The following is a 24,212-nucleotide window of genomic DNA, read 5'->3' on the forward strand; positions in this document are numbered from 1 at the left end:
GTTTCAGCTTCTGTTTTGGTTGATTCTTACTGTCACCCCAGATTCTTTTCTTTCTTTCTTCATTCTGCTTTCAGACAGTTTTGCCAACAACTTAGATTTCATGCTTTCTAATGAGGGTGTCAATTTTTGTTCCGATAGCTGCAGAGTGTGTGTGGAAAATACCCATTTTCCTCTTAAGTTAAATATGCAGTACCAAATTATTGTTTTAATTGGTGCCATTCTTTTCTTGCAGTTTATTTTTGTAACATAGGAAGAAACAAAATCTGGTTTTATGCCTTTGAAAAGTGCTTTGTATTTGTCAAACGTTCTCTGTCACGCATTTGCTCTGTTGAATGTTCTGTGTGTATCTCTCCTCTGTTTACTGCATCTCCTAAAGCACTTCTTCAGTGCTCAATCTATGTTGACCTTACTTCTCAAAATATTTGCTAAATGAAACATGCTGTTTGGAGGAAATAGTTCCTAAGCATGTGGATTCAATTTATTTCTGGGCAGTTTAGGGTTTTGTTGCCTTCAGGAAACACAAAGAGTATCAAGTATAAGGCTCCCAACTCCTGGATATAAATCAGCTGTTCCTAAAATCACTGTCAATATCAACAGAGTGAGCTGGCAAGTTGTGACTAAAAAGGTGTATTTGTGTGATCTTTACTCGTGATCTTTTCTGTATTTGTGCAGAAAGCCCTGTTTAGAAACCAGTACAGTTTTAGGGTGCCTTGATGGCACTGAGCAGTTTCTTATAAAGGTGTCTACAGACAGTCCCTAATCTGGCATACTGGGCATGACTGTGTTTTATTCCAGGGAGGAGAAATGCAACCAAAAAATTAGGAAAAAGCCTTTTATGTGTGTCAAGAATCTGTTTTAAAGCTCAGCAATCACTATGTTTTCTTTAGTTCTGTGTTGCTTGACTATGTGATATTAAAGTGACTTGTGTGTTTTTCTATTCGCCTATATTAAGTTCCTAACCCACTTCTTGGGTGTATATAAAATGCATATATATAATTAGGTAATACACAAACTTTTCCTGTGACAATAACAAAAATCAGCTATGATAATAAATAAATTCCCTTGCCAAGGGGAAGTCTCCTTCCATCAAAGGACAGCTCCTAAGCTATGTAATGAAACACATGTATGAGCTTTAACAGGTACTTTGAACCATAGTGATAAAACCATTATAGTGAATTTTTAAGGTTTTCAACAGAATGCATTTAATATATACATGAATTCTCCTGATATTGCATTTTCCATAGCAACTGGTCATTAAATTCTACATAAGGATGTTTGTCTTTCCACATAGCAAACACACATGAAAAGTCACGAATGTCATCACCCAGAACTTTGCTTGAATGTGCATATCCTGCACATGCCTGCAGAGTGCCCACTAATTAGGGTAGAAAATGCTAAATTGATTATGATCATTAGAAGTGAAAATGGCTTCTTCTGTCAGTTGCAGGAAAGATTAATCTTTTTGGAAAATTTTATTAAAGTTCTGCACAATTTCTTGTGTGATTTACTTAATTATACAGCACAATAAGGTAATTGCCTGTCATAATGATGTGATTATGTGTATTTGTTCAAAATGTACAATTAGATACAATTACACTCTAAGAAAATGGAAAAAAATGTAGGGCTAAGGCACTGAAACATTTGCTCTGTCTTGCCAAACTGGGAGCACAGAGATGGTGGCTCTAATTCAAGGTGTTCCTCACAGATATGAATTAACATGAAAATATATTTGGGGGAAAAAAAACAACCAAGAAAACAATAAAACCCCCCTCATTTACAATGATATTGCAGAGGTCATGATTTGATTGTTGCATTATCTATGTGTGAAATTTTAGGCACAATTTGAACAAGTCTCATCTTGCCTGTGAAGAAGAAAGTACCACATTGTACTCATGGTGTTGGGAACATCATGCAGAGCCAAGTTTGCAGGAATCACATGACATTTTTAAACAACTGTAACATTCCTAAGGCTAGAGGAACTGTATTTTCCAGTTTTATGCAATCCCAAGGCACAGAAGTGCATTTTGTTCTTTCTTGTGCTGAACCCTGGGATTCTCCTGCAGGTACCTGCTTTCAGCCACTGGACAGTTGAGAAAAATATCCAGTATTAAGCAGTTTGTGCTAAAGTTGCTTGAAATGGCTACTCAGTAGCTGTGCTGATAAATCATACAAGGGGAACCTGTTTTATTTTCTCATGTAATCACAGGTCCCTAGTCCCATTCAGTTTTCTTACTGCATTTTTCTCCCTTTGTGACAGCAGCTCTCAGGACTGAGCTCTGGGATTAATAAAATGGAATTCACATTGTTGTGCATCAACCTGAATCTCTGCTAACCACTCTCATTTTGCCAATATGCTTTAACCCCATGACAGAAGGACCCACTGTACCTGCTGGATGGCAGCTATTTAATCCTGCTTTTCCTTCAAAGGTATCATTAGTGCAGTGAAATGTAGGGATTTGTTAGTGCTTTTAAAAAAAGCATGTGTCCCAGTAACAGCAGAAGTTGAGGAAGAGTTTGTTGTATATTTTTATTTAATGCACTTTAGCTGCAACTACTTTATTTGAGAATTCTATGTATAAGTAAGCCTGCAGTTTGTGGGTTTTTTCTTTTCAAGTTGATAGACTTTCTAGCTGCAAATATTGTTCTGGGACTTTGTCTAATCTAAACCGGTCTCTTATCTTCAGGAAATTATTCCCTCTTTGTTATCTGTTCTCTGTCATGATCTTTGCTCCTCCCTGTGCTTCACTATTACTTTAGGAGGGAGTTCTATCAATATGTTGCTCTCTCCATTTTCTCCCTGGGGACATGCCTCTTTTCTCCTGGGCAAGAACTGATTTATTTTTTTTTTTGGTGGGGTTGTTTCTGTTTCCAGAGAACAGGCCTGGAGCAGGCAAGGTACCGTTCCCTGGAATAGAAAATTCATTCTAATAAATTCTAACCAACATACCATGTTAAAACCACTTGCTGCTTTTAGCTACAATTCTGCACATAATCAAACATATCAAACAAACTGCTCATAATCCCACTGTTATCAGTACTTACCTATTATTATTATTAAATAAATGGTATAAAAATTTTTCTGTAAAAGAAAAAACTTTGTTTTCAAAGAAAAAAACTTGTTAGTTTAATTATTTTCTAGATTTAACTGTGTTTGTCCAGTGCTAGTGGCTTTGCAGTTAAATACTCTATTCCACAATTAGATCCTCATTTTCTGCTTTCAAAAGAATTGAAGCTGTTTTTAAATCAACAGGAGGCTAGACTGAAGGAAGCATTGAACCTCACATATGGAAAATTCTCTGCTATCCTGCCTTCATAAATAGGAAGTTCAGCTACATATTCTTCTTTTGGTTCCCATGGTGAGCACATCAATGACTGTATCAAACAGATCAACAGTTTTGAGCTGATGGATGTTCAAAACTTCAGCTGTTCAAAGTCTACCCAAACTTGCTAGGTATGTTAGAGCAGAAAACATGCACACAAAGTAACAGGCATTAAAGAGATTTTTCAATACAGTTTTTATTGGCTTGAAGCAAGAAGAGTCTTAGAAATATGCTAGAAGATGCCAGGTGTGTTGTGGTAACAAATATGTTGTAATTTATTAATATTGTGGAGTCCCAAAAAAATGGATTTCAACTGTTGTCAACTGAAGTAAGTAGGAACTTGAGAACATGAGTGAGACTTAATAAAATACTCAAAGAATGAGGTGAGTAATTACACTTCAAAAATAAAATTAAAAAAAATCTGAAGATGATGTCCTGGTGTTGCATTAAAGGGAATGTGCTGGGAAATATCTGAATATAGCTTTGAATACAAATTGAGTTTGTACAAACTGAACATGGGGTTCTCTTAATGACTCAAACTTGTATGTGTGCTCAGTGTATTGATAAAGGAATTATCTCTGTCATAACATAGGAAAAGACATGATTTAACCCAAAAGAAACTAGATGCATTTTTATTAAAAAGTTCTAGCTACTGAAAGAATTTGGGGTTCTCTGATGAATAATTTTATGCACTTACTGAAGCTTCGTTTAATTTTTGATATACTTCTGGAACTTCCTGAAATAAAGAAGTTTGCATGGAAATGCACTGCAAAGCCATGGGTTTGGGATGAGCTTGGCCACGGAGCTTTGGGACAGCCAGGTGTGGCCAGCTGTCACAGTCCCTGGGGTGCCAGGGTTTTAGTGGGACAGAGGGGCCCCAGGAAGGTGCAGACCCCCATGGGAGCAGAGGAAGGGAGGCAGAAAGCCTCTCTTTTCTATAGGGAAAATAGATTTTGTCTAGAGAAGGAATAGAGGATGTCCAGCACTTCTGAGGCTGGGGGGCTCCTTTCACCTTTTTGCCCTGTGGTTTATAAGCATTTTACTCCTTGCCATGCACTCTCTGAAGAACATGTTTTTCCCCTCTTTTCCAACTCCTTTAGTTACTTCACACAGACTGACCAACCGTGTTCTTATTGTTTCAAGTACAGACAAAATGAGCTCTTCAGGACATTGTCAGGATGGTCCTGCCTTGCTCTTCCAGAATAAGTCACAGGCTGGGAGTGTTTCCAGCAATAGAGGCAAAGTGGAGCTATTCATAGCTGAGCACATCTCCATTTCAGAAGGACTGGAAGATGAAACAATTCCTGGTTTCCTTTCCTTTTCAGTGCTCTTCAAAGAGCACTGTGATTTCCTGAACTTTTAAATTTGCGACAAAGAAATCTTGTCTACAGCGTGTTTAAAGATATCTTTTCATCTCCCACAATTATTGTTGTTGTTTTTTAAGATCTACTCTTTTCTGCAGATCTGAGGAACTAACTCAGCTGTGTGAGGTATATCCTTATCTCAGCAAACATGTCACGCTCTCTGCCAGTTCTGTGTTCCATGGCAAAGGAGGAGGAGTTCTTTGTAAACATGGCCTGTGGTTTGTAAAGTTTGGGATTTTGGATGCCCTATTTGAGCTATCTCAGGTTTTATTTTTACAGACATTACAGTGGCCCCCAAATCCAAGAACTGGAAGGAGTATTAGATATTCAGCATCTGTCAGGAAACAAGATAAAAAAATCATTGAGAATTTTGACCTTCCAAGTCTCTAACATGTAGTGAAAAGAAAAATATAAGTTTTAAAAATTCCTCCTAAAAATGTTAGATTTAGTGATTCCAGATGATCCTACAATGATTTATATGAAATATATACTCATTCATCACTTTTTTACATTACAGAAACAACAGCAGTGGAAATTACAGTGAAATTTATTCTAGTGCTGTCTTGCAATAATATTGAGAATTGTGTTTATTTCATCTTGTAAATGGCTCCATTCTGCACTTGTTTAGATTACACAGGTATAATATGCAAGGAAAAAAGGACAGAATTGCTGCATTATTTTACAATGATACTTGCTTTTTTTTTCCTGAGAGGTTGTAATGTACTTTTAAATAGTCTATGCACAGCTACTGTGAGTCAATCAAAAAATGTTGCGCTGTCCTGCTAAGTCCATAGACAACAAGATTCAGGCATGTTAAAATCTAAATCAAAGGTTAATCCATACTTGGTTATTTGACAGAGCTAAAACATAGTAATTCATTTTCTTTATGAGTTAAACATGCTGAGCACAGTAACCAATGTATTACTGAAATTTGGGGTTTACTCTCCATTAGCTCTGACAACAGAGGGATCAGGACAAGAGGTGCTGGATGTTTTCTGTGGATTCTGGCTTGTGCCATAAACATTTAATGTGGCTCATTATCACAAAGCTTGGCATTAATAATGGTGAGGTGAACAATACATTTACAGGGGAATATTAACAACTTTGTGTCAGTTCACACTTCTGTTTTCCAGTAGCAAATCCATGTTTGTGTTTGATGCTTGTCCATAGGTGGCAGCAGCTCCAACTCTTTATAGGCTGCAATTAAGACCAGAAAGTTGTGCAGGGAAAGTTTAGCAGTTTCTGCAGGCTCTGATGTCACTGCACACCCCTTGGAGAGGCATACAGCAAAGAGGTGGGGAAGAAACGTGGCAGTGGAATTATCTTTCAAATAACTGTAAGGCTTTTCCATCTTGAACCCAGAGGTAAAACTTACCCTTCAGGATTTTTGATTAACATCAGCTGAAAAGAACATTTAAGTGTCTATTTATAACTTATATTCACGGTTGTGTTTGAAGCTAAATGGCAAACCTTGTAGTTTAATAATATCAAGTGGGTGCTGTTCAAATCTTAATTTTGATATACCTGCCCAAAACAAGCAGTCTCTATTGGCTTAAATTTGGACGAAGGACTAAGTAAGAGAAACACAAAGATTAATGATCACCCCCTGCCCTAAGCTGTGCCATGGAAAGCCTGCTACAATGCAGCTCTAAGGGGCAGCTGCTGCTGGGAGGTGAGTATGTGTAACCATAAAGCCTAATAGGAATGAGGCACAGTTCCTTTTTTTTTTAGAAGTTTTTCTGAAACATAATCTATGTATCGTGTTGAAAGATGAAAGAAACTTTGCGGGGTTGTAGCTGCTGTCATCTAAAGAATTGAATTTAAACATCTGGACTCTGCTGTGCTTTGCACTGAAGAAATGGAAGCATTTTCAGGCTTAGCATTTTTGTGCTCAAATGTCAGTGACCCACTTCTGGTTCCTTCAGTCCTTTGAGTTTGCTCCTGCAAACCTGCTGCTCCGCTCCCAGGGTGGTGGTTTCTTTGTTACTGATGAGCTTTGGGCTGCTCCTGTGAGGGAATATTCCTTCTCCCCAGCTTCAGGCAGCCAGCCGGGCTGGCTGCTTTGGGGGCTTGCCTGTGTGTGCAATGCAGAGACACTGTGACTATTTGGATGATTTAATCTGTCCCTAAACTGCCTAAAATCTGTTAACTTGCTCCCTCCCCAGCATCTCAGCTTCTTCCTAAGCAGTATTGGGGTGCTTCATGCATTCCTGTGTGAGTAGATTAATCATTCCAGCTCAAGTTCTGCACTGCTTGCAGAAAGAAGGATGTTGTGGGTCATGTGAAAATCAATCTAGATGCTAGAAAACCTCCCACCTTCCTACTGGTCTCCCCAAAGCTGAACCTTCCCACTTTAGTCTCTCAGACTTTCTGATCTGATTTGTTTCTGTTTATTTCCATTGAACATCAGCTGTCAGCTGCTCTCTCATCTGCCTGTTCAAAGAGGATGTAACCATCTTCCCACCTTTATGGATCTGTGAGATGCAGAGAAGCAGCCTAGTGTTAGGCTGTAAATAGTCAAAGGCCACCTGGGAATGCAGGAGATTGCTGCCTTCATGGCTGGCTGGGGACACTTTACTGCAAAATAATATCTCTGGAACTTTTGTTCTCCAAGAAGGCAACATGAAAGATATCATGTCCATATCACATGAGAGAGGGAGGCATCCTGTATAAATTTATTTTAAAATTTGCAGTTGCCTAAAGTTGCTAGGAAAGCAGATGGATAATGATAGCCCTGGGGACTTATTTCCTGATTTTTCAATGAGATATTTTTTGACTGAAAGAGTTTAATATAGCATAGAAAATGTCATTTAATTACAACTTGTTGTTAGTACCCAATGAGACGGACCCAAGCTCTTAAATTAGCCAGCTAAAGTAGGTGCCTAAAGCTGATGGTGTCATTATCCAATGGAAAGGACTGTTACAGGCAGGAGATGTATTTCAGACATGGAAAGGGCAGGGCAATGGCAAAGGTGCTGGGGGAAGAACATCTGCTCTGATGCTCCCCCACAGTCTGAGGGTAGAGAGGTCTGCCTGGCAGAGCCCCCTGAGCTCCTCTGCCTCCTGTCCCTGTCACTGGGGAGGGACAAAACCCCTGGCTGCCTCCAGGCCACCCCTTCTTCCTCTGGGCCCTGTCAGCAGCATGAGAAGGGCTCTGCACCAGGCAGGTGGCACTGGGAAGGACCTGCCAGCCCCTCTGGCACGGTGGAGAGGGCCTGGCAGCCAGCAGGAGCCCCACAGACCAAGCAGGAGCCCTGGGGCTGTGCAGGGGAACAGAGCAGATTGTCCCAGTCCTCTGCTGCCTGCCACGGATGCAGAGGATGGCACAGATGGGTTGGTTTGGACCTCACACTTCCAAATCCCTCATAATCCGTCTGAGTGGTGGTGGTGGGAATGTCCAGTCCTCCAAATTGCCTAACTGCAAGACAGAGATGGCTACTAGACCACAAAAATTCCCTGCATTGTCAGTGTGGCAATGAAAGTGGTCTCAAATGCTTGAAGGATTTTGTAAGTAGTGACAGGTAAAGCTGACCAAGCTTCATGCAATGAAGGGAGAGCAGGGTTGTCCTCCCTGGCAGAACATTTTCACATCTGTCATTTGTTCAGACTCATCCAGGACTCGGTGACAGGAGGCTCTCAGGCTGAGAGCTGGAGATAAGATAAACAAGGACTGTCACAGGAGCTGCTGTTCTGCACAGGCTGCCTCAGGAACTGAAACTGCATGGAGAGATCTGAACAAAACCACAAATGAGACCTAAAAGGACTGAACTCCCTAAAAAAATTGCAACATGATAATTAACTGTACTTTGTGGAACATTAATACTTGAAATGGTTGATGCTGCCAGCTAGGAAACCACAGTCTAGTGGAAGGTGTCCCTGCCCATGGCAAGGGCAGTGGAACTAGATAATCTTCAAAGTGCCTTCCAACCCAAACCATTCTATGATTCTGTGAGATGGTGATGTAATCCCATGATATTTTAATAGAGTTTATGTGAAAATAGGGAGTTTTCTTTCCACATACAATGGGTTAAAGCTGAGCAGGTAGATGTCAGTGTGTTGGACTGAGCTCTGAAATAGCATTTTTCTCTGGAGTAGAATAGTTGTTAGTTGTGTTTCTGAAGGTATTAAAGCACAGCTGGGAATAGGACATGGCCTGGCAGTGCATAAACAAAGGCTCTTCCTGACTATGCATGCAAACCATCAATTCCCCAGAATGGCAGCTTGCTTACCACATAAAACACATTTGCTGATGCTCCTAGAAAATATTTCCCCTGGGTTTGTTAATGGGATGTCTACACGTGGTGACACAGCCCAATTTCTGTTCATTTGTTTACCTGCTTGTGGAAACACTAACTAGAAATGTCAGGGTTTTTCCTCCAGGGTTGTCAGTCTCACAGTCCTCCAGGGCTTGCCTTTCTGATTCAGTGGTTAGGTCAATTAATGTTCATATCGCCACTAATTGCACTGCTCCAAGAGCTACAAGAAAAATCAGACAGGACAGAGCAGCGATTGTCCTAGGAGCTCTGTGTGATCAGGACAGTTTGGAGTACCACAACTGATTCAGTTTCCTACTAGCCTTTCTGTTTGTGGATGCCTGAGACAGAACAATTTTGCTCTGAAGGAGGGTCACTGCAGTGACTGCATCTTGTGTGGAGTGCACGACATTTTCATAAGCATCTGACTGGAGAAATCACATTCATTAGTGGGGCAGTCAGCCATGAGTAACAATAAGGAAGAATTTACATGCCAGAATGGGTAGAATGGGAAGCATAGAAAGAGTGGCACCAACTAATTTTGCTGCCATCCTGGTTCTTAGCTATATTAAGACTGCAATCATTAGAAAACTGGGCTGCTTCTAATTAGCTCAGAGTGACCCGGGCCTCATTAGTGCCCATGTCCAATAGATAATTGAGCTATTTTCTTGCATCCAGTCGCACAATGTGGAAAAACCAAAGGAGTGTTATGAAGACCGGATGAGTGCTCAGCATGTGAAATTTTTATTTTTATAGAGAGGAATAATAGCTTCAGTTTTATTTTCTAGTTCAATGCTCAGGGGGAATGTATAGAAATACAAAATGAACATCAACAAAATAGTGCAGGGAGCAGAAAGCCCTGAATATAGGAAATAACCTGTCTTCTTTTTTTTTTTTTTTGTTTTTTTTTTTTTTTTTTTTTTTTTTGTTTTTTTTTTTGGTTTTTTTTTTGTTTCCCTAATGCTGAAATACCAAGACAGGCTAATGAAAACTGGTTTTCTGACAATGCTGAGTTAGGAGATGGCAGCACCTGTTGGTGACTAACAGCCAGGGGCCTAGGACAGCTCCTTTCCAGTGCAAGTAAATTGTCTGAAGTGTCAGTTTAGTCTGAGATAAACAGGCTGATTTCCTTAGGATAAAGTATGAAAGAATGGAATAGAATATTTTCCTTAAAAGATATATAAAAATGTGATATAGGGGGACTGAAATAAAGAATATGTACTAGAAAAGAAAAAAAAAAAAAAACAAAACCCAAGGTTTTTCTTCTCCTTCAGGTCAGGTAATCATGATTTGAATTGTTGAAAAGCAAGGAGTTGTCTTCTACAAGGCAAAGGTTTATGATGGTATGACTGGAGTGAAATCTGTCTGGGGACAGAGATGCACGAGAAAAAAAGCAGAGGTAAACATTTCCAGGTTTTAGAATTGTTTCTCTCTCCTGTACATCTCCCACCCCCAAGATGCAGAACACAATTTTTCTTGTTCATATAAGTACCCCAGACCCATTTCCCAGCTACTTTTCCAGAGAATTAAATGTACCAACAATGGAAGGTTATTTACCATGACTGTTGTAATTGGACCCAATTGGGAAAATGAGATAACTTCAGTGAATTACAGAGCTGCAAATGGAAGCTGCAGCCACTGTTTTGCTGGGCATGTCTAATAACCTGCAGCCATTCACCACGACTTCCAAAGGCCAAGCTCATTAGCACAAAGGCAGGTGTTTGTGCATTTCCATTTGTTAAATTAAAATGATCACAGTCATTTTGCTAATAGTGCAATGTGCAAATGTAGGCCGTCTCAGACGAGCAGTTTGAGAAGAGAACATTTTTTAAAAGTGAGACATGAACTTCACCAATCTAATTGTTCGTTATTAAGATAAAGATATTTCTATGGTAAATTATCAGCTCAGTAAGGTGTGAAAAGTTGGTCTACTTCCACATCTCCTATTCCCATTACAGGACTTCAGTGAAAATGTTCTTGTGGGCTCTGGTTTGCACTTTTTCTAGCCATGGCTGAGGGAGTGCTGAAGTGTGCAGCGAGCAGGAGGTCGCTCAGTGTGGAAGGGTTGGCTGGAGCCTGGTTTGGATGTCAGCGCAAACAGTGTCACCCTGGTAAGTCCAAAACACTTCTTGAAAGGTGAGTCAGGAAAGGAGAAGGGTCTGGAAGACCTGGGTGTCTGAAATATGTTACCATCCCCTGCCTCCTGCTGCTGGGGATGCTCCAGACTGCAAGGATCTTGCTGTGCTGGGTGCCCTGTGCCCAGGCCAGGACACACTGCTTGATTGATTATCTGCACATGGAGGCTAAACAGGAATCACAGAATCCATGCTAAGGCTGGAAAAGACCTCAGAGGTAATTGAGTCCAAGCATTAACCCAGCACCACTGTGCTCACCACTAAACCATATCCCCAAGTGCCACATCCATATGCTTTTAGAACACTTCCAGGAATAATGATTCCACCACTTCCCTGCTACACCCTGAGTAGGTTTAGCTCTCCTAGTTACTTTTTTCCCCCCCTTGACTTGTGTTGTTTCCTTGAAAGTGGAAAATATCTTTATTTTCTAATTTTGAAAATTCTAGATGAAATTGTGCAAATGGCTCCTCAGACTTGACAAAAGACCTGCGGGGTAATGCAGTGAAGCTTAATCTTAACAAAATTACCACAAATTGTGCTAAAAGCATCATAGCTTCAACTAACGTAAAATAAGTGAAGGTTTTCTGAAAAGTAGTGCATCCATTTAATGCTTATCTGGAAAACTAAGCATACTTAACGTATAATAAATAAAAACAAAGAACTTTTGGCATTGTCTCACCTTTTTCCCTTGACGTGACTTTATTATCTGTTACCCTGATTTTTAAAAATGTTACGTTTTCTTTTATAGTTCTTTTGAAAGCTTTAAAGTTCTCATAAAACTTCTTTGGCCTTCTGATCATGTTTACATATTTGAGACTCAGAGTTCCCACACAATTTCATGTATAAATAGAATAGTTTACATATTTCTCTGTGGGTGGAGAGAAATGATTGATTGATCTTTGGACCAGTGTGGTTGGAGAGGTGGTAATTCCATCCTCCAATCCATGGTCACCTTTGGAATTCTATAAATACCAGATGTTTGAATAAAACTGGCTCTTTTTCTCTTTTGAACTTATCAAGCTTCTGGGTCCTCATTTCGTGTCCAATAGCGACAATTATCTATTATAACTAGGAAAAATCTTTGTATTCTGAAGAGAAGGCTGTTTTTAAAAATACATGTGAATAACATAAATATTAATATGGTGCAAATACAAATTTAATTATCTTTTTATCTTATTTTTTATGGCTTTGGTATAAGTTTCTGTTTAATAGAACTCTGAAGCTCAGGTAGCAATTTCATGTTAGGTTCTGTGTTAGCCCCTTTACTGGTAAAAAGGAAAAATGAATCTGCTATGGCAATGTAAATCTAGAGACATAGAACTGAATTAGTTGATATTTCTCAACATTTGAATTACCATAAATAGGACCATAAATTTCCTTGTCACTTTCATATATAAGTGCAGGAGAGGTCCAGGCAGGAGTTCTTACTCATGCATCCCTTATGTCTTCAAAGTTCATGATTTGTATGCAGTCATAAAGAGTGGACAGCTCATAATTTAATTATTTAATCCATAAAATCCATTAAAAAAAGAAGGAAGAAAAAAGTTAACGCTCTGTTTACAATGGCTTTGTGGTAACTCTCATGTACTCATGCATTCATTAACAGAAAACAGGTTTCTGTAAGGGCTCAATTGTGTTTTGTTTCAATCAACTCTGAAAGGATAATCAAAAATAGGAAAAGACAAACTGAATAATAAAAATTGAGTAAAAAGGGTTCTGAAGCCACATTCTTGGGTTTAAAGAAGCCTATTCTTACTTTTTATTGTTCCTGAGTTAAAAATTAGCTAATGCTCTTTAAATTTAAGAACTGTTCAGTTCATTACACACATGACTTGACAGTGTAAACTTTTAATTTGAGTTAGAAGAGGTACTTAAAGCATAATAAGAACTCATTAGTAGCATTAAAGGAAAATAGAAAAAAAGTTTGGATTTAGTAGTCATGACTCTAAGAAAAGAATTGTTCCACAAAACATCCTGGCAGAACAAGGAGTCAGGATTGCACAGGCCTGAAGCCAGTTGAAATTCAGTGTCTCTGTTCCACCTTTGCATAGAAGGGAACCTCTGCTTCCCAGAAGGGAACTTTCACGCAGGAGGGTAAAGCTGAATTCTCACAGAGTAAAGGAGGATGTGCCCCCATCCAGTGAGTGTGGGGGCCATGCTGGGCATGTAGTGCAGGTAAAATCAGTCTTTTTATTGGCCTGGGCTGTCTGCTGAGCACACACAGGCATGCAGAATGCCAAAAGTGAAGGAAAAAATCGACATCTGTTTTGCCTGGTGATAACACTCTTATTTTATATCATGCAATACCTTTACATTTTTAATTAGCAATTCAGGTGGGAGTTGATTGTTAAATTAGTAGCAAGTGCTGATATATAAGAGCAGAATATTTGTATTTTCTTAGAGATGTGTATGTAGCATTTTCTGAAGGAGGTGGCTTTGGTACTGTTATGCATGTGAACAGCTTGGAAATTCCAAGATTTTAGCTTTTAGAGAAATGTATTACTGTTATGGGCAAAATGGATCTAAATATCACAAACTGATAGGCTAGCTGTGAGGTATCTCTACAAAAAAAATGTTTAATATTCATTTTTTGTGATCAAAGCAAACATTTACTTCAGTGCTATTAAGTTTTGTCCTTTTAAACCATGATGCACGCTTCAGTAGAAGGATGAGGCCCTACTCTCTCATTGTCAGCTGTTAATGCAACTCATTGTTAAAGTCTTTGTGATAAATTTATTTCAGCTTTGTCTCCTAAAGGGGTGTCACCTTCCATCTTTTCTGCACTGAACATTTTCACTGAGGACCATGTCACAAGGGACGTATAAAACACAAGTATAAAATCAGGTATTTGGATTACAAGGTAAATCTTTTTGGCTGGCATTTATTATTATTACTTAGCTGTAGTGATGAGGCAAAGGGACACTGATAATTGCAAATTTGAAGATTCTCTATTTTGGAAAGGCATTTCTATCAGATAGACTAGGAGAAAAATATTCATCAATCACTTAGGACTGTCTCAGGAATTTATTAACTTTTCCATAAGCTGTATATTTCTGCCTAATTATATCATGAATAAACAGCTGCAATAAACAGCAAGATTCAATCTTCTGAATAAGCACATAACTACATTCTTCACTATTTTCTGTTTTTTGACAGCTTAGCAGTTAAACTGGATGAACATGGAATATAGTGCATGAAAATGGATGCGAAAGAAAGTGATAATGTAGCATATTTTCTCCACTTCCTTCTGAAACAGTGTAAAGCAATCAGTTCTAAAAACCTCTGTCCATGTATTAGTTAATCAATATGAATGTTCAGCCGGCTCCAAGATATTTTAACACCTGTCAAAGCTAGCTCAGCAGTCATTGTTCAAAGCTTACATGGAAGCAAAAACCACAACAGAAATCCTTTCCCATCTCCAGGGGATTATCTCTAGGGAGAAAAAAAGAGAGAGTGATTCTGGTTACTAGAAACGAGAAGGGGAACAGAGCTCCAATTCTCAGATGATCCAATTATGATTAGAAAAACTATGTAAAAAAAAAAAAAAAAGTAGAGCTTAGAGAGTGAGGAATTTAATCATGATTATCTGCCTCTTGTGAGGCAGTGTGAAAATCTGCCAAACCCACCTTTGCTTGGTTACCCTGACGTGTGGGAGGGAAGGAGAAGCAAATGCAAAATGATGCATTGGGGAGGCACCGTGATAGAGCACAACAAGGGAAATAATTTCCTCTCATACTGGGAAAAAGATCCCCTTTCAAGACCTGTGATATTATTAATGAGGTATGAAACTCTAGTAAAAAGCTTTGGCTCATGTGTTGCTACCACTGCTCCTTGGAGCAGCAGAATACAGCTACATTTGCCATGGGGTTAACAACAGATCCCTGACTCTTATACACCATTCCCCCTTCCTGTTATACACACGACAGGTTTTATGTCCCATATAAATACTTGTGTTTAATCTTTACTGTCTTTTACAATAAATATATTAGTTGTCAGGCTTGTTTTCTCCTCTCATTCAAATCACATTAGGCTCAAGCATGACAAGCAAGTGTGATGCATATTTTCTGGAGGTTTAAAAACATATCTGAAATCTGTCCAGCTATGTTGTTAAAAGTGTAAGTTAAATTTACCAAGTGATATTTTGCCTTCAGAAATGGAAGTGGGGAGTGTTGCTTTGACACTGTGGACCTGAATTAACATACTATACTGTTTTAGGCATGAATGAATGAATAGTGTATGAACAAACTGCTTTGTACATATGTATTTTTGCCTTTATTTATTACTTCTAAGGAACCTGGGGATTGTGCTCTGACTGCACACAAGGTAGGTGCAGGTACAGGTAGATGGTACAAGCACCCACAGGCACCACCCAGGACCCTTCCCTGGGCTCTCCAGGGATGCAGGTTTCCCTCATCTTTGTGGTGGCTCCTCCTACGGGACCACTGCTCATATCTTGGTGCCTCCTGTGAAGAGGACACTTGCCTGCTGCAAAAGAAAAGGGATGCTGTATTTATCCTGCATGACCTTCGCCAAGTGGAACAAGACATGAGACATTTTTCAGGCTCTTCCTCACTGTTGCTGTTGATTCAGCCACTTGCCCATGGCAGTCCCTGTGCCAGCAGGCAGAGCTGGGCTGGGGCAAGCAGGGACACAGTGTGTGCCCCAGCCACATCCATCTATTTTCACTGTGTGACCCAGAGTCACTTCTTCAGCTCCACCTGCATCTAGCTGAAATAATGAAGCTCCCCTATTTCCAAACCTGCCTCCTGAGACCGGTTTTTTTGTGGAACTGCCAGGGCTGTAGCAGCTCTGCCCTTGGCCTGCCTTGCTGAGTGTGACACCTCTGCATCTTCAATGGGGGGATATTGTTGGATGTTGTGAAAGGAAAGGCTAAAGGAGAAATAAAGGCTAAAGTCTGCCCACTCCTGGGGAAGTTATGAATCCAGGAGAGTGTTTGCTATGAAAACCATTAATATTCTGCAGAACCGCACCCAGGCAGCAGCATACTTTTTTCTGGCTGTGTACCAGACAGGCAGTGAAGTGCTCTAAGGGCTGGGATCCTGATAAAGAGTTCTTCATCACCTGTGAGGTGCTAATCCTGATCCTTTAGAAGGTTTTTTTCTTAAATTGTTATTATATGTCTCTATCTATATATTCATGCCTTAGTGTGTATATCTGTGTATACTCCCACCAGCAGGCAGCTCCAGCAAGCCCAGCCAGGCCAGTTCAGTGCTGAGCCCAGGTGGTGGCTGGCAGTGACCCCATGGTCCTGCTACTTGTGCAGCATCTCTGCTTGTTAATAGGTCTGCTCCCTTGCTTAGAGTCACTTCTTGTTCAAGCCATGGACGAATTTATGGATCATTAGATTTATGCATAGATGATGTGGTGATGGAAAGCGCCCTACTGACAGCACTGAAGGCTGATGTACATTATCCTGCCATGAGCAACACAAGCAGCAGCCCTGCAGGCAATCTTTTGCAAAAACAGAGATTTCCTTATGGACCCTGAAGAGTTTTTTTGGTGAGGATTATTTTCCACACTGTTCCAGTAGGAGGTTATATGGGTTCAGAGCTATGGAAACCTCAAGTTTTCTTCCACTGCACAGCAGTGACATAAATTACTTTTTGACATTGCCATTAGGGTCTCTTCCTTAGATGATGAATTTCACAATCAAACTTATAGCTAGCAAGGAAAAAAAAAAAAAAACCAAAATCAGGGGAACTCTATGATATCACAGTCATTGTTTCCTAATGAACAATTTGATTGCTTTTTTTGGGGATAAAGAGAACAAACCAGCATGTATCATTATACTGCTGTATCTACCAGTAGTAAATATGTATACTGTACAGAATTCCTCTTATTCTATTTTCATAAGGCTGCAGGAGATCTAGAAAAGATAGCAGGAAAGCCATCAGAATGACCATAAAAATGAAATGGCATCTGTTTGTAGCAAGTACTAAGTGGACTGGAGCTTGCTGTGTTGGAAAACTGATGACTGCAGTAAGGATCTAACAGGAGCCTACAAAATTATCAGCAGGTTGAGGAAGTGAATTGTGAATCATCAACTTTTTCTATAAAGCAGAGCTTTTAGAAAATCTCTTCTTGGAGACATAAATTTCCCCATGAAAATGTTAGCCAATTGTTTTTACCAGGAGGGGCTGTTCTTCCCAACAGGTAATTAAATTACAGAACTGATTGCCACAGGGTTAATGAGATGGCGGAAAGTAAAAAACTAATTTAAAAAGAAACTAATTCATGCCAGTAAATAGGATGATGTGGCTACAAGCATATATATGTCTGATAGAGTATCTATATATAAAATCCTTTTATATATAGATATATGTGATGTAGCATATTTAAATATATACATAGAAAAGTATTTTTCAGAATGAGGGTAGATTTTTAGTTTTGTTGTATTAAAACTGATTCCATCTCTGGCCACAATTAAAGCAAAAGAATCATTTATAAGGGGTGGGAAATGGAGTTTCTCTGGCACAAACTAAGAAGTTGCACTTTTGCTGTTAGGATGATATTTGCCTGGCTGCTCCACACTGCTCTGTAGTGTGTAAGGCTCTTGCTGCTTTGATGAAAATCCGAGAACACCAAATTAGAGTCTGCATTAGTTATGTAGGTAAAAAAAGTGCTGAAAATGTACAGAGCTGCCAACACAGTGTGTGCCTGCTCATCCTTTCCCTAGAAAAAAATTTCATATAGATCCTCGTCCTCCACAAAATGACAGGACAGCCCCATTTGCCAGAACTATTTTCCTGTAACTGTGCTGTGGCATTCACACAGGCTCCTTCTGTGACAGGGATATGGAAGTTGTCTCCAAACTTCCATATTCAACTGTCCACAAAATTAGATTTTTTCCCACCTGGGCAAGTGGATTTAGCAGATTCCTGAAACATACTCTCAAAATTATCTGTTCTAGTGGTTTTGCCCCAGAAGGAAAGGTGCTGTGAACACCAGCTGGACTGGGCCTGCTGAGCCCTGGCACACCTGGATGCTGCTGCCCCTTTGGACCCTGCAGAATCCAGTCTGGGTAAGGAGTCATAGCTCATCACTTGGGTCATCATAGCACACAAAGCTTGTTTGTTTTGGAAGCAGGTGCTCAGTATTTTCCCCACAACCTCACTGTGCCTATGGAAAATGATCAAGGTCTCAGTATCATAAAGCATCAAATATTTATTGGGAGTTTGAGAGCAATGGAGAAATCTAAATTATAAACTTGTTTCAAACATCAGCTTTGCTGATGCTGAACAGGTCTTGCCTCTCTCTCACCTGACAGGGTCCACCAGGATATACCTTTGAGTGGAGAGGAGCAGCTCTAAGAAAGCCAGGTACTGAAGATGTGCAGAGTTTTCCCTGGTAAAGATGGTTATGAAAATGTGAGGAATACAAACCCTTGTTTGTAGGGAATTAGCAGAAATGGTGTAAAAAACAAGAAGCTTTGCTAAAATTGAAAAACATCTTGGAGCTACTAGCCAGTAACTAATCAAAATTGATGCTTTAGCACAAACTGATGCTGCTGCACGTTTTCTGCTGCTGGCCTGTGTCTCTATTGCTGAAAAGTCTTCTCTTGCCACTGACTCTTATAGAGAGATCTGGGAGGAGGCTGCAGCTAAAGCTGTGCCAGCTAATGGAACTCCTGTCAGGAGGGGACCCAGGTGTGGAAGCTGGCACGTAGCAAATACTTGCCTAAAAATGTGCTGAACTTGCTGTATGAAGAACTTCTGGTTTTGAGCAGATTTTACATATTTGAATATTGTCAAGCATAAATTCAGTGTTTAAAATTTAATCTAATTATCACAGTTTCTTACATTTATAATGTTTTTTGTGACATTCTGCAATTAAGTAGCCATTAATAAACATTCCCATCAGTGTTGCATTAGAACAGGTCATCATAGAGTCAGCTTAAACAAGTGTAGAAGGCTCAGAATAAATAAATTTTTAGAAATGTTAGCGAATAAATAAAAAGTAAGCTATTCCATGTACTTCTGTTCTCACTTCTACGGGAAGGCCTTGATAATTGAGCTACATATCACTATTAGAGATGCAATTACTTGTAATTGCCATCTTTAAAAGCAAGCCTTTGTTCCAAAAACAATATATAGATGAAGTGTGTCTTGTTGTGAATTGCCTTTAGTTTTGTAATCTCAGCCATCACATGAAAAATGCTTTTTCACTTTCAAGGTGTAGAGGCCAATCCATGAGCTCTGTTACGCCAAGGGTGAGTTGGCAGCAGTCCACCAGGATCCTTTAAGTTAGTTTGGATTTCCAGAGATGCAGTTCAAGACAGAATTTGTCATATAACACAAAATGGTAAAATCATTTTGTGTAGAAAGCAAATAAGAAATGTGGCTCTTAATCAATTTAGATACTAAAATCTTCAGAGCTCATCCAAGGATTATTCTGGATTTACACTGTGTTTTTTATGGAAAGGAGTAAAACCCTGCTTATTTTTTGGCACAAGAAAACTTTTCTTCATGATGCTTAAAGTTGTCATGGTATATACTACACCCATGAAGTCAAGGGGAATTTCTTCATCAATAATCATCAGCTCTGTATCACCTGTATCACTGACTGCTGCACCCTGTGAATTTCAGCTTTATGGAGCCCATATATAACATTATTCCACATTAGCACTACTGTGTCGCTATGAAAGTTTTGCAATAAATTGCAAATTTATTAGAATCCATTTGAGAACAGGAGTAAATCACAGAAAAAAATAAGGAAACACAAGTCAGCAAATTTTTTATGTAGATGAAGGAACTACTTGTGCTGTCATACACACATAGAATGTATATCATTACATTTCCCACTGAGAAAAAATACTGTTCAGATTAAGCCTGCACTGTAAATGCTTTTATTTTTTGAAAAGTTACGAATGGCTAAAAATAGGATTCAATAATGAAATTGCTGACAGGCCTTAACTACAGCACAATAATGCAATGCTATAATACAGTTGTGCCAAGCTGCATTACGTTGCTGCAGTGATGAATTGAGGGCTGGTTTTGCTGAAGTGGTGCTCTGCAGAAACCTCCGTGGGACTGGTGATTCCCTGCCTGAGAGTGTGAGAGGGGACATAAACAGAGTGAGCACTGAGCAGGAGTGCAGGGCAGTGCAGGACCCCTTTGTGACACAAGATCACTGCACTGCTTAATAATGTAATCAGAAGGCACTAGGACATGTGTGTATTATTAATTACTGACTAAGGGTGAGTGGTTCTTGCTAAGCCTCATTTCTACAGCTCCCAAAGTGCTCTAACCCAGCATCCAGGGATTCCTTGCTTGCAGGTAATATTGAGGCAACACAGCCTGCTCTAAACACTCTCCTATTTATTTCAGTTGATGGGGCACCAACTGAAGCAAAAGCCCAAAGCTATGAAATTATTTTCTGGAGCAAACAGAAATTTGATCAGACCTGAGATGGCTCTCCATGATAAAACCAAAATTGATTTCCAGCAGCTCCAGTGAGCAGAGTTAAAAGATGGCTTGCATTGCTCTGCCCACCCAGCCTATTTAAAGCAAATATTATGGCAGCCAAGGATTTTTTCTTATAATATGGAAGTTGGCAGTAGGGGTAGATGGTTTTTGTAGGACCCTTCCAACTGGACTATTCTATTCCATTCCATTCCTGCACAGTGTTAGTCTCTGTTAAAAATAGTTGATTTACACATGACCAAATGAGATTAGAGAACATTGTTGCTGGTGTTACTAAAAACTTAATCCACTAGAAAAAGTCTTGCAACTGCATTGTCATTTTCTTCTGTTACCTGTTCTAATGCACATTTATGTGTCTTGTTTCATGATTTTAATAGGTATATACCTAGCTATATTTCAGATATTTTGTAAACATTTGAGATTTTAACCTTCATTCAGCTTTAGAACATGACCAAATTCTTAATTCTTTCAAAAAAAAAAAAAAAAAAAAAAAAAAAAAAAGATTTTGATATCAGACCTGGCAATATTACTTTGCTCTCCAAGTGAACCAGCATCATTAGCAAAAACCTAAAGGGGCTTAATCTCTTTAATACCATTGAAAGTGTGAGTAGAATAGCTATGATGCAATTATCCTAATTAAAGCTAATTAACACATATTTATGCAAGGTAAAAAAGCCATGACAATAGGAGAATACAGCAGAGACACAAGAAGCAAAAGTTCAGATCCTCTCAGCCTGTGTAAACTGCTGTATCTTCCTACGAGACACTGGAGTTATGCAGATGAGTGCCAACTGAGGCTTGGCTTTGTGTCAGTTATTGAAGGAATGATTCCCCAGCCATTAACATTCCTGTTATCAGTTTCCTAGTCTTTCAGAAATTAATATGTATTTGTGTGAGAATGGCATGCTTTTTGTTCCATGCTCTGCTATTTTAGAAAGTTTTATTCACACATTTAAAATAGAAATAATGTTCTGTGACTAGGTGACCAACTACAAAGAACAGATAATTAATAAAAGTAGAAAGTTTGAAGCTAATGTTGGCTTTAAAGCACTTACCTATGTGCTTATCAGGCAGTTACAAGTGTGAATATAATTGTCATAACCAGAATAATCTCTCTGTAATTCACAGGCAGAAAAATGCATTAGATTACAGGAAACAGTGTGTAAAACCATCTGGATGAAACTTATGTGTATATGAATATAAATGGTGATAACTTTCTCTTGGTGTTGGCAAGTGAAAGAACGTTTGATTTGAAGCTTCTTGAAATGGAGAAATTTCAAGAGATTGCTTAATTTTATAAAGGGCTTGTGCACACGCATGCATGCACACACACATTTTTTTGGCAAGTTCTCCTGAGCTGTCTCCATATTCCATCTGGCAGGGTTCAAGCCATGATCCTCTACTTTTTTTCGTGCTGCAGTATTGTAGTTTGTTAGCTCAAAACTGTAACTCAAAACTCAAAAACTGTAGTAGTGATGCCAACACAGACGGTGTCCTGCCAGCTTTTTGCAATTTTCCCTTAACCCTGAGATGCACACCATGTGTGAGAGGTGGATATGCATCAAGACACTCCCACAAAACTCCAGGGAGTCTCTTAATGATATTGCACTTAATAAAGTGATTTGCTGAGTTTGGCTTTAATAAAGCAACTCAGTATAGCAAGCAAATATCTGAGATACATTTGCAGCACACACTTTTAAAATATACTGAGCTTGTGAAAGAACATCAGTATGACTGAGGAGAAATGTTGGCTGAGCTGGAGAGAAAAAATATGACATGTTGTGCTACCCTGCCCATTGCAAAAGCAGTTGGTCTTTGGACCTCATTATGAACCTTGTTTTTTTCCTGTTAAAAAGACTTTAGTAGAACTCAGAGAAGGAAACAAAAGACTTGCGTGTAATGGACATTACCTGTTCTAACAGTCTTTTCTTCAGTGTAGTAAGAAAGTTTTAGTGTGGGTTGTCCCACAACTTTGGAAATCTCATAAGAGATTGTTTGATAATTTCCCAAAATGAAAGCCAGTATTGATTATTTTTAGATACATTAAAAAAAAAAAAATCAGTGAACTCAGGTTTGATTTCTTGTTTAATAAGCCAGAGACACTATACTGGCCATGGTGGGGAGAGGGAAAGGCAGACACATGTAAAAGGTAGAGCTGGGAAGTAACAGCTGCTCTTTCATGTGAGCATTAAAATGCATTTTATTTGATTCTCTATAGCCAAAGCCCAGATTGATCCCAAACATAGCTGCATGAAGATAAACTGTAATAAAACCACCACAAATTCCCCATTTTCTCTACTTAAACAGATATGTTAACATACTTACTTTAAAGTATTGCATTAACATAATACTTTAACAGATATGTTTCATGTTGTATACACAGGTATTGGAATTATCAGAATGGAAAGGACCCAGGCAATTGGACTAGAATAACATGTACTGAAAAATGCATCTTTTTCAGATGGAAAAGTATCTAGAAAGGGAATAGAAATCTGCAAAATGTCTCTTGGACCATTATACAAATTAATTCACACGTGTATCTCAATCTGAAAGCTCATGCAGCTTCCTATTGCAGGAACTCAATATGGGAACAAAAATAGTCTTTGCTGCCACTGTATGCTTAATACTGAAACAAAGGTGCTACAGTTTGATCCTTAGATCATGGTGGGCTTGCCACTGGGAACTCAAGTTACTACTTGTGACTCTGGCTTGTTGGCTTCTAACACACTTTCTCAATTAAGCTGTTCGTGTCCCAAATTGAATGGCAATTCATAGTTACTGCAAATTCTTTTTTACCCAGGCTGTGAAGCTGCCAAATGTCAGAGAAATGTCTTCTTAACTTAGAATATTATTCTGATTTTTAAAAAAAATTATCTTAGCATCTATAAACATTTAGTAAGTAAACTTTGGGCTATTATGAAACCTTTTCTTTATGAAATATGAAAGAACATCAGTAATTTATCATTCTCTGAATTTTATTGTTCTGCCTTTTTTGTGTGTTGAGGACCAGTTAATATGATTCCTACAGCAGACCAGAGGGTGATTTAAATTTTAATATATTGCAGTCAGGCAGTGTCAATGCATTATTTCTGTCTGTGGAAAGGTACCAGTTCTCTGACTGACTGATTATGACAACAATGAAAAATCATATCCCCAAAACACATCACAAAAAGACATAAAATGTACATAAATATGTCAGTTTATTATGACATTACAGGCACTAGCAGGATTTGCCAAATGTCCCTGTACTGCAGGTATCTGCAAGGCTTAGTGATCAGGGAGCTGTCACCCAGAAATGATGTGGGGAGGTCTGGCTTGGCTCCCGAGTCCAGCACGTTTGGAGTGCCTGGGACTGGCTGGTGAAAGCCAGGCTGCCCAGAAAGGGGCTGAGCGAGGGAAGGGATGGTGACAGGAGGATGTAGCACAACTCAGGACAGAGGGGTTGTGCTCCTCCCTGGCCCTCAGGCTGTGTGCAGCCCCAGTCCCTCATGCCAGGCACTGTTCCTGTCCCCCACATTCCCCTCTGCTGTCCCACTCTGTCTCTTCTTGTGTCTGTGCAGCAGAATGAACAGCAGAGCTCTGATCTCCACTGTGCCTTCCAGGCAGCACAAGCAATACTATTAATATTTACCAACCACCACAACCAAAGTCTGAGTCACCAGAGCAGGGCGGTGCAAGCCCGGTGAGGGCTGCCAGT

Source organism: Vidua macroura, chromosome 14, assembly GCF_024509145.1.
Source record: "Vidua macroura isolate BioBank_ID:100142 chromosome 14, ASM2450914v1, whole genome shotgun sequence".
NCBI lineage: Eukaryota > Metazoa > Chordata > Aves > Passeriformes > Viduidae > Vidua > Vidua macroura.